This window comes from Meriones unguiculatus, chromosome 17 (genome assembly GCF_030254825.1).
Source record: "Meriones unguiculatus strain TT.TT164.6M chromosome 17, Bangor_MerUng_6.1, whole genome shotgun sequence".
NCBI lineage: Eukaryota > Metazoa > Chordata > Mammalia > Rodentia > Muridae > Meriones > Meriones unguiculatus.
The window spans coordinates 66343231-66355000 of NC_083364.1; the positions used below are offsets into that span (position 1 = coordinate 66343231).

The window sequence follows — 11770 nt, forward strand, 5'->3', positions numbered from 1 at the left end:
TCCACACCCTTAATAACGGGAGTGGAAAGGGCATCACACATCCTTGGAGCAGGAAACCCGACTAAAGAGTACTGTGTAACTTATCCATCATGAGAAATGACCTCTTTAAGTGACCAAAGCATTTCACTAGCAAATGCTTTTGAGTAAACGTTCCAATGAAAGTCATGCCTATTTTTCAGAAATGGGCAAAAAATAAAGCAGACTGCTCTAAACTGAGTCTGACAGATATCGTGCTGGATATATTCATAAATTCTGCCTCAAATTATTAGAATTTCAAAAGCCTGAGCCAGTGAAATCTAGGATGTGTGTATCCAAAAAGAGGTTTAAAAGACGCAAGACACAATCTATGCAACCAGCACATAGGGACGCCACACTTCTTAGAGACAATCCTCAGGAAGAACAGAATGGCTGTTATGCTCCATACCAGAGCAAAGGGTCCGCATGTGACTTTTACCTTATTTGATAAGAGGATTTTTAGTCAGAAAAGGGTCCCTTCAGCATAGATTTTCCTTTGAAATATAAAGATAAAGACAGAGTCCGGGGACAACGGCTCAGCGGGTAAAGCACTTCGCCACAAATGTGAGGCCTGGACTTGGAATCCCCAGACCCTATCCAGAGGCAGATGAAGCAGCTTACGTCTGAAATCCCAGTGCGCCCATGGTGAGAGAGAAGGCAGAGACCCGCAAACACTAGAAATCGCAAAGGGCAGCTAGGCCAGCATGAGAATCTGCAAACAACAAAAGAGAAACCTGTCTCAACCAAACTGTAAGGATAAGATCTGAAAGTACCCTCTGGCCACCACTGAACAGGAGCAACCACGCTCACTCGGGACTACACACATGTTCACACGTGCAAATGGCGCAGTGAAGATGGTCGATGGTATAGAAAGTTGATTAACTATAATTCCTCTACAATTAAAGTCATATATATATATAAAACTATTATATATTATATATAACTAATATATATATATAATAGTTAAGATGACTTCCTTTCTCATGAATGTGAGCTCAGCGATGGGAAATGACGTGAGGGCTGGGTGAGGCATGGATGAAGACATTTTGTTTCATTTAGCTTGTGTTTTAATCATGGTGCCCACACTTCTTTGAGTAAAGCCATGTGGTCATAACAAATTTATCACTTTATTACCACAACCTTTTGCTTTAAAATTCTTCTTGCCAAAGCAACAGATCATAAAGGACTCTCAAGGAGTCCAGAAGCAATGGCAGCCTCATGGCGGAAGCCTCAGAAATACATGGTGGTAAGCCCCAGCCAGCCTGACGACTCACAGTCTCAGGGGTGGACCTTAGCAATCTACTTTAACAAAGCCCCTTACACTGAACTGTGAGGTAGATCCAACACTTTTTCTCAGCATGTTTGCTACCTGTACAGCCTTTTAAACTTGCATGTCCTTCCCACACACGTACCTGTGTGATTATCACTCCCCCCCAAAAAAAAAAAAAGCCACAAGTGACATTATGATGGAATTTTAACGCACTGGTTAGTCCTTGTCAACTTGACACAAACAAGAACCTCAACTGAAGAATTGTCCCCACCTGACTAACCTGTGAGCATCTCTGTGAGGCATTTTTGTTCATTGCCTATTAATCAGAGAGGTCCTACTTCACTGTGGACCATACCACCCCTAGGCAGGTGGGCCTGGACTATAAAAGAAAGAGAGTTGAGCAAGTTAAAAATCAGTGTCCTACTGAGGCCTTTGCTTCAGCTCCTGCCTCCAGGTTTGTCTCTTGAGTTCCTGCCCTCACTTCCCTCCGTGACGGGTCATGTCCTGGGAGTTGTGCATTGAAATAAAGCCTTTCCTCCTCAGGTTGCTTCTGGTCACTGTTTTTCACCAGCGTCAGGACAAGCGTGTGACGACAAGTGGTGAATTCAGTTGTTTAGCACAGAACTTTTCTTCCTTTTCATGCTTGGTAAGCTTAAAGATGAACTGTGAGGGTGTTTCTCACCTGGGGATAATTTCATTTTCCGAAGGACATCTGAAATTGTCTGGAACATTCTTGATTAGCACAAGTGAAAAGTGGACACTACTGGCCTCCAGCAAGCCAAAACCTAAGAAAACTGATTAACATCATACATTGTCCAGAACCCAACCTCCTAAACACGCACATAACAAAGAATCACTCAGCCATAAATAGCAACAGAGCTGAGAGTGAAAAACTAAGAATTATAGAATGAAGAATTCAAAATTTCAATAAATGTTTTGTGTTTTTTTTTTTTAAATAATGATTCCTAAGGGGCCAGAAGTGGTGGGGCATATCTTTAATCCCAGCACTTGGGAGGCAGGGGCAGGTGGAATTCTGTGAGTTTGAAGCCAGCCTGGTCTATGAAGAGAGTCCTGGACAGCCAAGGCTACACAGAGAAACCCTATCCCAAGCCCAAATAACAATAATAATAATTCCTGATTGGTCTATACTCTCCAATAAAAAAAAGAAAAGAAAGAAAGAAAAATTGCAATCTGTGTCAATTAGGTGAATTATCCTGTGAGGAATAAAGCAGCAGACATTTAAGGCTTTGCAACTGTATAGTCTCTGAATGGTAGCTAAAGCCTGTAATCCCAATACCCAGGAGGCTGAGGCTGGAGGCCTGCCAGTGATGTAAGCTCAACCTGGGCTACCTAGAGAGGTCCATGAGAGCCTGGGCCATGGAGTGAAAAACTATGTCTCAAATGACAAGAAGCAAAACATATGGCCTCTGTGCCATATTCAGCCCTGGACTGCTAAATCACAAGAACAGCCTGTGAATGAGCACCCATGCATCCAATGAAGTGGTATTTACAGCAATTAACAGCCGGTGGAACTTAGCCTGTGAATCAGTTTCAGGATCTCTGGAAAGGACGTTTAAATACTGACTGGGCAAGACGTCTCATTGGTAAAGGCACTTGCAGCCACGGTGCTGGTGACCTGGTTTGATCCCTTGGAGAAACACAAATACACACACACACAAACACACACACAATGAATGAATGCATGCATATTTGAAAGACTGTATAAGAATATATCACTCGGAAGCTATGATGGCTGGAGACATCACAGTGGAAGTTTTTAAGCTGAGGCCTGAGTGTTGGAGAAGGAGAACATGAACATTAATAAAGAACTTTGCCTCAATTCCCTTATCAGTTGATTCTCACAGCAATCTTGTGACATTGATAAGACAATAGCAGACTCCATTCAAAAGGTAAGACTGGATAAAAGAAACTAGACAAAACTACAGGTGCCCTAAAGAGACTAGAAAACAAGCTTTAGAACATGAAATTTAAGGTCAAAATGAATATGAAACCTTCAAAAGATTTTAAGGAAGGAAATGTCCTATTGCTTCTTATGATCCATAATCCAACAAAAAGAATTTTTTTCTTTTTTAATTTAATTAATTTATTTATTTGTTTATTACAATTTATTCACTTTGTATCCCCTCTTCAGCCCCCTCCCTCATCTCCTCTCAGTCTCACCCACCCTCCCTCTTCTCCCGCTATTCCCTTTCCCTAGTCCCCTGACAGAAAGGACCTCCTCCCCTCTATCTGACCCTAGCTTACCAGGTCTCATGAAGGCATCAGTTTCCAAATGGGTTCCCTAGTAAGGGGTATAGGGACTGTCTCTGACATGAACTCAGTGGCCAGTTCTTTGATCACCTCCCCCTGGGAGCCTTGCCAGGCCACAGAGGAAGATGATGCAGCCAGCCTTGGAGAATTTATTTTTAAGAAAAGGAAAGGCCAGTGAGATGGCGTAGCAGCTGAAGCCCTTTCTCTGCTAAGCCTGGTAGCCATGTTCCATCCCAGTTGCTGTGGTGGAAAGAGAAAACTGAGTCCCGCTAATTGTTCTTTGACCATCACATGCGGTAGCCCAGGCATGTGTGCACATAGAAATTGTTTGTTCTTTGTTTTCCACTTGTTTTCCATCGTTTAATTTTTTTTACATCCTGACTACAGTTTCCTCTCCTTTCCTTCCAGTCCCTTCCCTCCCTCCTCTCCTCTTCTCATCCCTCATCCACTCCTCCTCAGTTTCCCTTCAGAAAAGGGCAGGTCTCCTATGGGTATCAACCAAACGTGGCACATCACGTTGACAGAAATACTTTTTTAAAGAAGAACAAGAAGCATCAGAGAAAATCAGCCCCTCTATATAAAGACAGGTAAAGATATTTCCATTCCCCATTCCTCTTTCCTCTCCTCTCTTTGAGCAAGCACAGATAGAAGGTCAAGTGAGGAGACCCTGAGAGTCTGGGACCTAAGATTCCTCGGAGACAGCCCTGTCGGCTCCGAGATCTCAAGATTTCAGGCTCCAGAGATGCAGAAAAGGAATCCCATTGTTTAATGCACTCCATCTGTAGGATTTGACTGCGGTATGCCAAGTAAACTAACTCACTGAGCAGTCTCTAGAGTTCACAGATGACAGTCTCCTTTTGACTGGGGTTACAGTAGCCCTGGAGAATGTCTGCATATACCCAACAGCAATAGCTTTAAAGCAATGTTTTTTTTAAAAAAAAAAATCACAATTATTTCCTAGTATCAATTGCCTGCCTGAAAAAAAGTACAGAATTTGTTAAATAAATATCTGAATTTTAACCCCCAAATCAATCAACCAGTATGAATAGAGCATTGAATGACAAAGATGGGTTATTAGATAAAGACTATAAAAGAGCTATAAAAATTTAAGTAGATTTAGAATAGCAAAATAAAATATAAATGCAATGAGGAGATGAAATATGTAAAAGCATAAGTAAGGTCTTTGAAAACGTAAAGTACATTATCTATAAACTAAAATTCAGTGGGTGAAGTAGATTAAAGTCTTGATAAGGAAAAGTGAAAAGTAATACTGGAAAATACTGCATTAAAAACCACTCAAAATAAATCACAGAGGAAATAATGCTGAAAGAAAGAAAGAAAGAAAGAAAGAAAGAAAGAAAGAAAGAAAGAAAGAAAGAAAGCAGAGAAAAAAAGAAAAAAACTATAGTCTCAGTGTCCTGTGTGACAATATCAAGCACCTAAAGTATGTGTTACTGGTTATGTTATAGAGAAAACAAAAGGTGAAGGGGAAGTGTGAAATGAAAATAATTGTAGAAATAACAGCAGACATCTTCCAAATTTTATAAAAGCGATAAATTCAAGCTGCTTAACAAAGGAAAGAAAGGAGGAAACAATTCAAGAAGTTGGAGGGGGGGAAGGGGTCAGCTCCAGCCACAGCATCATGAAACAGTCACTTTACAGGCCATGATGTATAGTGACTTATTTATCTTTTAAACAAACACCAATTCATTAATTTATCTAAAGTCTTTGTTTTTTATATGTGTTTATGTGCGTGTTGGGGCATGTGCCGCTGCCCACGAAGCTGGAAGACGGCTTCAGCTCCCTCTGGAGTTGGAGTTACAGGTAGTCATCTGACATCCAGTGTTGGTGCTGGGAACCCAACTCAGGTCCTCTGAGAGAACAATTATTGTGGGTCTTTCTCAGATCCCGCTTGAGGTTTAATTAAGGCATGGATACATCTATATCGTTTAAGGCTGTTGGCCTTTTGCTGGGGCAGTCTCTCAGCTAGCCTCTAACTTAACCCAGCTTCTCCTGCACTCTGTCTCCATGTGGTTTTCATGGCCTACCTCCCTGCTCCATTCTGTCTCCCTTCAGTCTTTTGTCTCCTTTCTGTCTGCATTGAAGTCCCGTCCTTCATCCTGCCCCAGCTCTGGCTGCCAGCTTTATTATGCAAAAGGGCCACAATCCTTAATCAGCTAGAAGGCTGAGGAAGATCACCTTTCCCAGGTCAGCTTGCCTTACTTTTAAAGGCAGTTGAGGAAGTGATATCTACATATCCTGTTAGCCATGTTTTTCTGGTTTCAAATAATAATTAAGAACACACTTTTTCACAGCCAGAAAATGCATTTGTGGATCAGCACAAAGAAACGTCTGTGATAGGATCTGAAAGCTACACTAATCTATGGGTAGCAGAGATACAAATTTAGAAGGTAGGTTTTTTATTTTATTTTATTTTATTTTATTTTATTTTATTTTATTAATTACACTTTATTCACTTTGTATCCCCCCATAAGCCCCTCCCTCCTCCCCTCCCACCCTTCCTCCCCCTTCTTCATGCATGCCCCTCCCCAAGTCCACTAATAGGGGAGGTCCTCCTCCCCTTCCTTCTGATCTTAGTCTATCAGATAACCTAGAACCCCTGCACAGATGTAGTCCATGGCAGTTTAGTGTCCAAGTGGGTTACATAGTAATGGAAAGAGGGACTGCCTCTGACGTGGACTGATTGGCCTGCTCTTTGATCACCTCCCCCTGAGGGGGAAGCAGCCTTACCAGGCCACAGAAGATGACAATGCAGCCACACCTGATGAGGTCTGATAGACTAAGATCAGAAGGTAATTTGATAAGACATCTGCTTAGCAAAATCAAAGTAGTAGCTTCCCCCAGGACCTACGAGCTACCTAACCATGGGTTGTTGGCCAGACTTATAATACCAGGCGTGTGTTCCTGCTTGAAGAATAGACTTTAAGTCCAATCAGAAAGCAGTTGGTCACCCCAGAACGTGTGTGCCTCTATTGCAGTCATGGGCATATCTCACATCTTTGTAGCTCACAGGGTTCCCAGTTGCAAAAGACTGCTGACCATGTTTTCTCTCAGCAGCCTGCACAATATCTTTTGATGCTGTAATAACTAATCAGCAGGAAGCTTCCTTGTCAATACATGTGTGTCCTGTGACCAAAGTATGTAGTGTCTTTAGCAACTAGAGTTTTACTCTTAAAACTGTAAGTTCAAACTCTTACAGGCAGCCCAGAGCAAGAGCAATATTTTACATTGTTTGGAGGGTCTCTGGGACGCTCCACTGATCAACAACTCTCTAAGAGTTTTCCTGTACGTGGCAATGGGACTACAGCTAATCTGGCAACCTACAACTTTGGGGAAAAGCGTCTTCTCCTTGATAGGGTAACTCCATTAAACTTTTATATAGCAATACTTTTATATAGCAATCCATGCATTTACTTATAAAGCTTACAAAACAGATGCACATATAGTTTTCTTCTTTAAAAAATATGTATTTATTATGTATACAATGTTCTGTCTACATGTATGCCTGCACCCCAGAAGAGGCTGCCAGATCTCATTACAGATGGTTGGGAGCCACCATGTGGTTGCTGGGAATTGAACTCTGGGCCTCAGGAAGAGCAGCCAGCGCTCTTAACCTGGCTAAATTAAGCTAAGTATAACTTAATCTCCCTTCCTTCTCCCCGTTTTTATATCTCTCCTCCCCCATTTCTTCCTGTCCCCTTCATACCACCCATATTCTACTATCTCCTTCTCTTAAGATCTTTCTTCAACCAATGGCCTATTTCTAGCTTCCTGACTTCTGTCTGTTCTCCAAGTTAAACACGTAAATCTAAACAGTCAATGTTAGGATTTATATATGTGTGAGAACACATATTCATCTTACCTAGCTCAATATAAAGTTGTCCAGTTCCATCCATTTGTCTGAAAGTTCCATAATTCCGTTTTTCCTTACAGGAGAGCGAAACATCACCATGCCTGGGTACCATGAGTTCATTATCTGTTCATCATTTGCTGAGCGCAGAGGTTGCTAACACTGCTTCCGGTCCTTGGCGAAAGTTCCCACCTTCCCTTCCCAGTCAGCTCTTTCTGCTGCGCTACTTCCTCCTCTGTGTGGGAAGCTCTTCACCTGCCTCTCTTTCTATCCCCCCTCCTCCTTCTGTTTCCCCTTTCAGCTTAGACTCTTCCATACCGTCACGTATATGTTTAAGTTTCTGTGTGCAAAGGTGGTGTCCCTGCATGTATGTACATGCACTGCATGTGTGCAGTGCCTACAGGGCCAGAGCATGGCATCAGATCCCCTTGAATTGCCGCTATCGATGCTCTGGGCCACCATGTGTGTTCTAGAAACCAAACCCAGCTCTTCTGCAAGAGCAGCCCGCGCTCTTAACCACTGAGCCATCGACCAGCCCCTAATAACGTAGGTTTAATACCACCTTGTCCAAATAGGCAAGCACCAAGTCTCTTTGTCTCTGTACATCCAGGCGCGGGGCCTCGAGCAGAGTACGAGGCCCCTCCTGGATGTGGAAATGCACATGAACTCATCAGTACTCATCACGAACTCATCAGTACTGTTTACAAGGACTATCGTTTCACTCTTCAGCAACTCTTGGGCACAACGCTGGTGTGTGTCCTTATTTTAAATGCTGCATGGCTCTTCGAGGAGCGCTGGGTACTGAAATTTGCTTATTTAGCATTACTTGGGTTCCTGGTTGCTACGTGGAAAATCAGCTAAAAGCGTAGCCACGTTCAACATTTCGAGGTAACCTATGCATTAAAAAGCTAATGACCCCTTCCAAAAGAAAGTGTGCTGAACTTATACCAGGAAATGGAAACACTGGTTTATGATAAGATATTATAAAATGGAAAAGAAAATGAGTACAGGCCCAGAAAATCCGAGTTCAACACGTGAACTCTAAGAGGCCTTCCTCGGGGTAAGCGGAATTTGTGTCACAACACCGCCACCGTGTGGCCATATTCAGAATAGCTCCGGCTCTCGTGTTTACACAAGCTTTCAGGTGTAGGCAATGCTCAGAAGAGTTTGCTTAATTCAGAAGGGAATTAAATTGGATAATCTCGTGAAAACTCTAAATTTTATTATGACCCTTTAATCATCACATCGTTTTCACAGTTTGTTGTTTTCTTCTCTTTCTTTTATACATATCCAAAATGCCATAAAAAAAATTAAGTAATTATGAACAAGAAAGGGAACTATACTATCTCTTCTCCAATTCGAACTGTAATTTCGTCTAATAATTATAACCCTCCTCCTCAGAAGTTTATATGACCTTCTCTAATTTGAAACAATCCAGTTATGCTTAAACGGAAGGAGTGACAACTTTCTATGCTACGCTCTGCAGATGGCGCAGTGAAGGTGCTTGGGGGGGGGGAGGACAGGGTGGCCGCCCGATGACTCTTCATGTCACTTTCTAATGGAGTTTCACGTCTGCTCTGGCAATCCCACAGTGTGCAGAACGGTCGGAACAGGAAAGTAATCAGTGTCATCTATTTACATTTGTTATTCTATTGCACCACGTCTTACGCTATGTGTTAGCCTGTCATGAGTTCACAGTCTGTTTAATGTTTCTGGCTTTCTCATGCTGCAGGGGTCAAACGATGTAGAATACTTTTCTCTAGAGCCTCGTGCAGATTTGAGACTGTGGGAGCTGATGCGGCCCCGTGAGTGAGAACGTATCTTATAAGATGGTACTATTATATCCTTGATAGGTGGTAGTATACCTTATAGGGCAGTAATAAAAAGATGCTCTTGAACGGATCCTCAAACAGGAAATAAGAAATCGGAAAGCCAATTCATTGCTCTTCCCAGTATGGCAGCATATAATCCATACATTTAGAAGGCAGAGGCAAAACTATCTGGAATTCTAGTCCAGCCTGAGCTACACAGTGACATGAGTGGGAAGGGAAAATGGGTTTTTTATTATTCTGTATGTGGGGGGAAAAAAAGGCAAAAAAATAAAAATGTTCAACCAGTTCCTACACACTTAAAATGCACTTACTTTTTTACAGAACAACTTTAAAGGGACAGCAATTGGGTTCTGAGAGAAATAAATGGCACCATACAAACAAGCTTGATAAAGAACTTCAGTGCCTTATGAAACAAAAACAAAATTTTATTAAAGGAAAAAAAAATACAACAACTTCAGTGCCCCAAACACCCAGTTATCTGAGGGACAGACTGTGCCATGTGCTTAACTACTCTAGTTTTAAAGATGTAAAATAATTCCATAAATTCAAGGAAGCAGCTATCGGTAAACATAACAGTCATTTTTATCACTAAACTCGCTGGAGCAAGTCACTTTGGAAATCTTGGGGATTGTGAAGATGCCTCTGAAAATGAAGAACACACAAAGCTAAACTGTTTCACTGCACTTCATTTCTTCTGTAACTGTTCCTAGAAATGATTGTTTGGCAAATACCAAGAGGTGGAAAGTCCCTCGAAGAATGATAAATGGAAGGGGAAGCTTAAACTATCAGCAGACTGTAACAAAATGTCACAATTAATTAAAATAGTGTTTGAACATGCATTTGTTAAGAACTAAGTTATAACTATACATCCTTGTGGGTATAACTAAAGTACTGAGTGCTCAGACATTCTATTAAAACATTTTTCAGTAGCCACGGTGGTCCATGAATCGTCAAAGCCAGTTCTAAGGCCTCATGTTGCTTCAGAGTGAGTAGGTGGCCACTTACTCAGTACCTTTCTCAGACCTTGCTGTGCAGCGCTCTTTCAGCATCCCCAAAACAGTCCCTCCAGAAAATTTGTTGCCCACAAATATTTTCTATACTTGGTTTTCTGTTGTTGTTTGTTTTGGATGGAGTCATTAACTGCACAGTTTTAGACATCATCAGTGGGAAGATCATGAATCTCAGGAGACTCCTTGGTATCTCTATAGAAGGCAGATGAAATTCATTGTGGCTTCAGCAATACATCCTTTTCTTTCTTGACAACAGCATTGTATAATGATAGTGATCTTTATTAATGCCGTAAGTTATTCGCCATCTTTTTTAAAACCTTGGAACTGCTTAACTGCTTACTACACATTTGTCCCTCTATTCTGCGCTCAGTCATACTCTGATTCTTCTCACTCTTACCTCAATACCATTTTTCTGGCCTAAATTCCCTTCCCCACTTCTCATGCTAGTTCCAGCCATGGGTGCTATGCCATCATCTTTTGTCCAAAATGACTAAGAACACCTCACATACGAGAGCTCTCGGCTCTATATCAAGACTCTATTTATACTGTGCCATTATTATTTTTTAATAACACATTGTGGGTACATATTTATTATACACAGTGATGGGTTTCATAAAGATGTTTTCTACATGTCTGTTCATGTGCACATTCAGTGATATGCGTGTGCACATTTATGCCCACGTGTGCTCTTCCATGTGGAGACCTAAACTCAACATTATGTTTTTACCATTTTCCATCCTAGCATTTGAGAAAGTATCTCTCACTGAACCTGGGGCTTACATTTCTGCTAGACTGGTGCTGTACACCAGTTTCCCCTGACACTGAAAAATTCTACCCTGCTTGCTCACTAAGACAGTTTCTGCGTCTTTTTGTCCTAGTGTTCCTGGATGGTATTAGAAACTAAGTCAGTGGACCTCAGCTGACGGATGGCCTTCCTGAGAAGGGGTGGGCTCCCGTGGAACTTCCGAGGGCCTGAACAGAATGAACGACAGCGGGAGGGAGGAGACTCCTCTTGTCCACCTCACTGTTAAAGCTGAGAGAGCGCAACTTATTCTGCCCTCAGGCTGAATTACAGCGCTTGCTCTCCTACATCTCCAGCATGCTAGTGGCAGGCCAGGGGGAGTCCTCTATACAAGGACAATGTCTCATAAGAAATCGCCCAGCAGTTCTGTTTTTCTGGAGAACCTTGACTGAAATCATGACTCCTATTGTCAAGCAGCAATTTCTGCTTTATTTTTTAGGGAAGCTTAATAATCAAACCAGTCAGATCTCTCCAAATTCTATACCAAATAATTATATGATGAAATGCATCATTTATATTAAATACTTTAATTAAAAACAATTAAGGAAAAAATTTCCACTGAATTCACCGTAGAATATAAACAAATACCTATTTATGCATAAATAGAAACTATGAGTCGTGTGATTAACCTACAAAGTCTCCTTGTGTTTTATAATTTATTAGCAACGCAACTCCAAGTTCTAAAGCCAAGTGAGTCTG

At 41.6% G+C, this 11770-nt stretch overlaps 1 long non-coding RNA gene across 2 annotated transcripts in view; it reads right to left on the bottom strand.

Annotated features, from left to right (window-relative positions):
- Positions 1-236: 236 nt before the first annotated feature.
- The window catches only part of LOC132648740 (uncharacterized), a 13163-nt gene continuing 1629 nt past the window's right edge, over positions 237-11770 (bottom strand). The window contains exon 3 of one of the 2 annotated variants that reach the window (XR_009587129.1): positions 237-727. This is a non-coding gene — a long non-coding RNA (uncharacterized LOC132648740). Of the gene's footprint in view, positions 728-9666; positions 10462-11770 lie in introns of those variants that run through there. The other variant, XR_009587128.1, reaches the window with a different exon arrangement.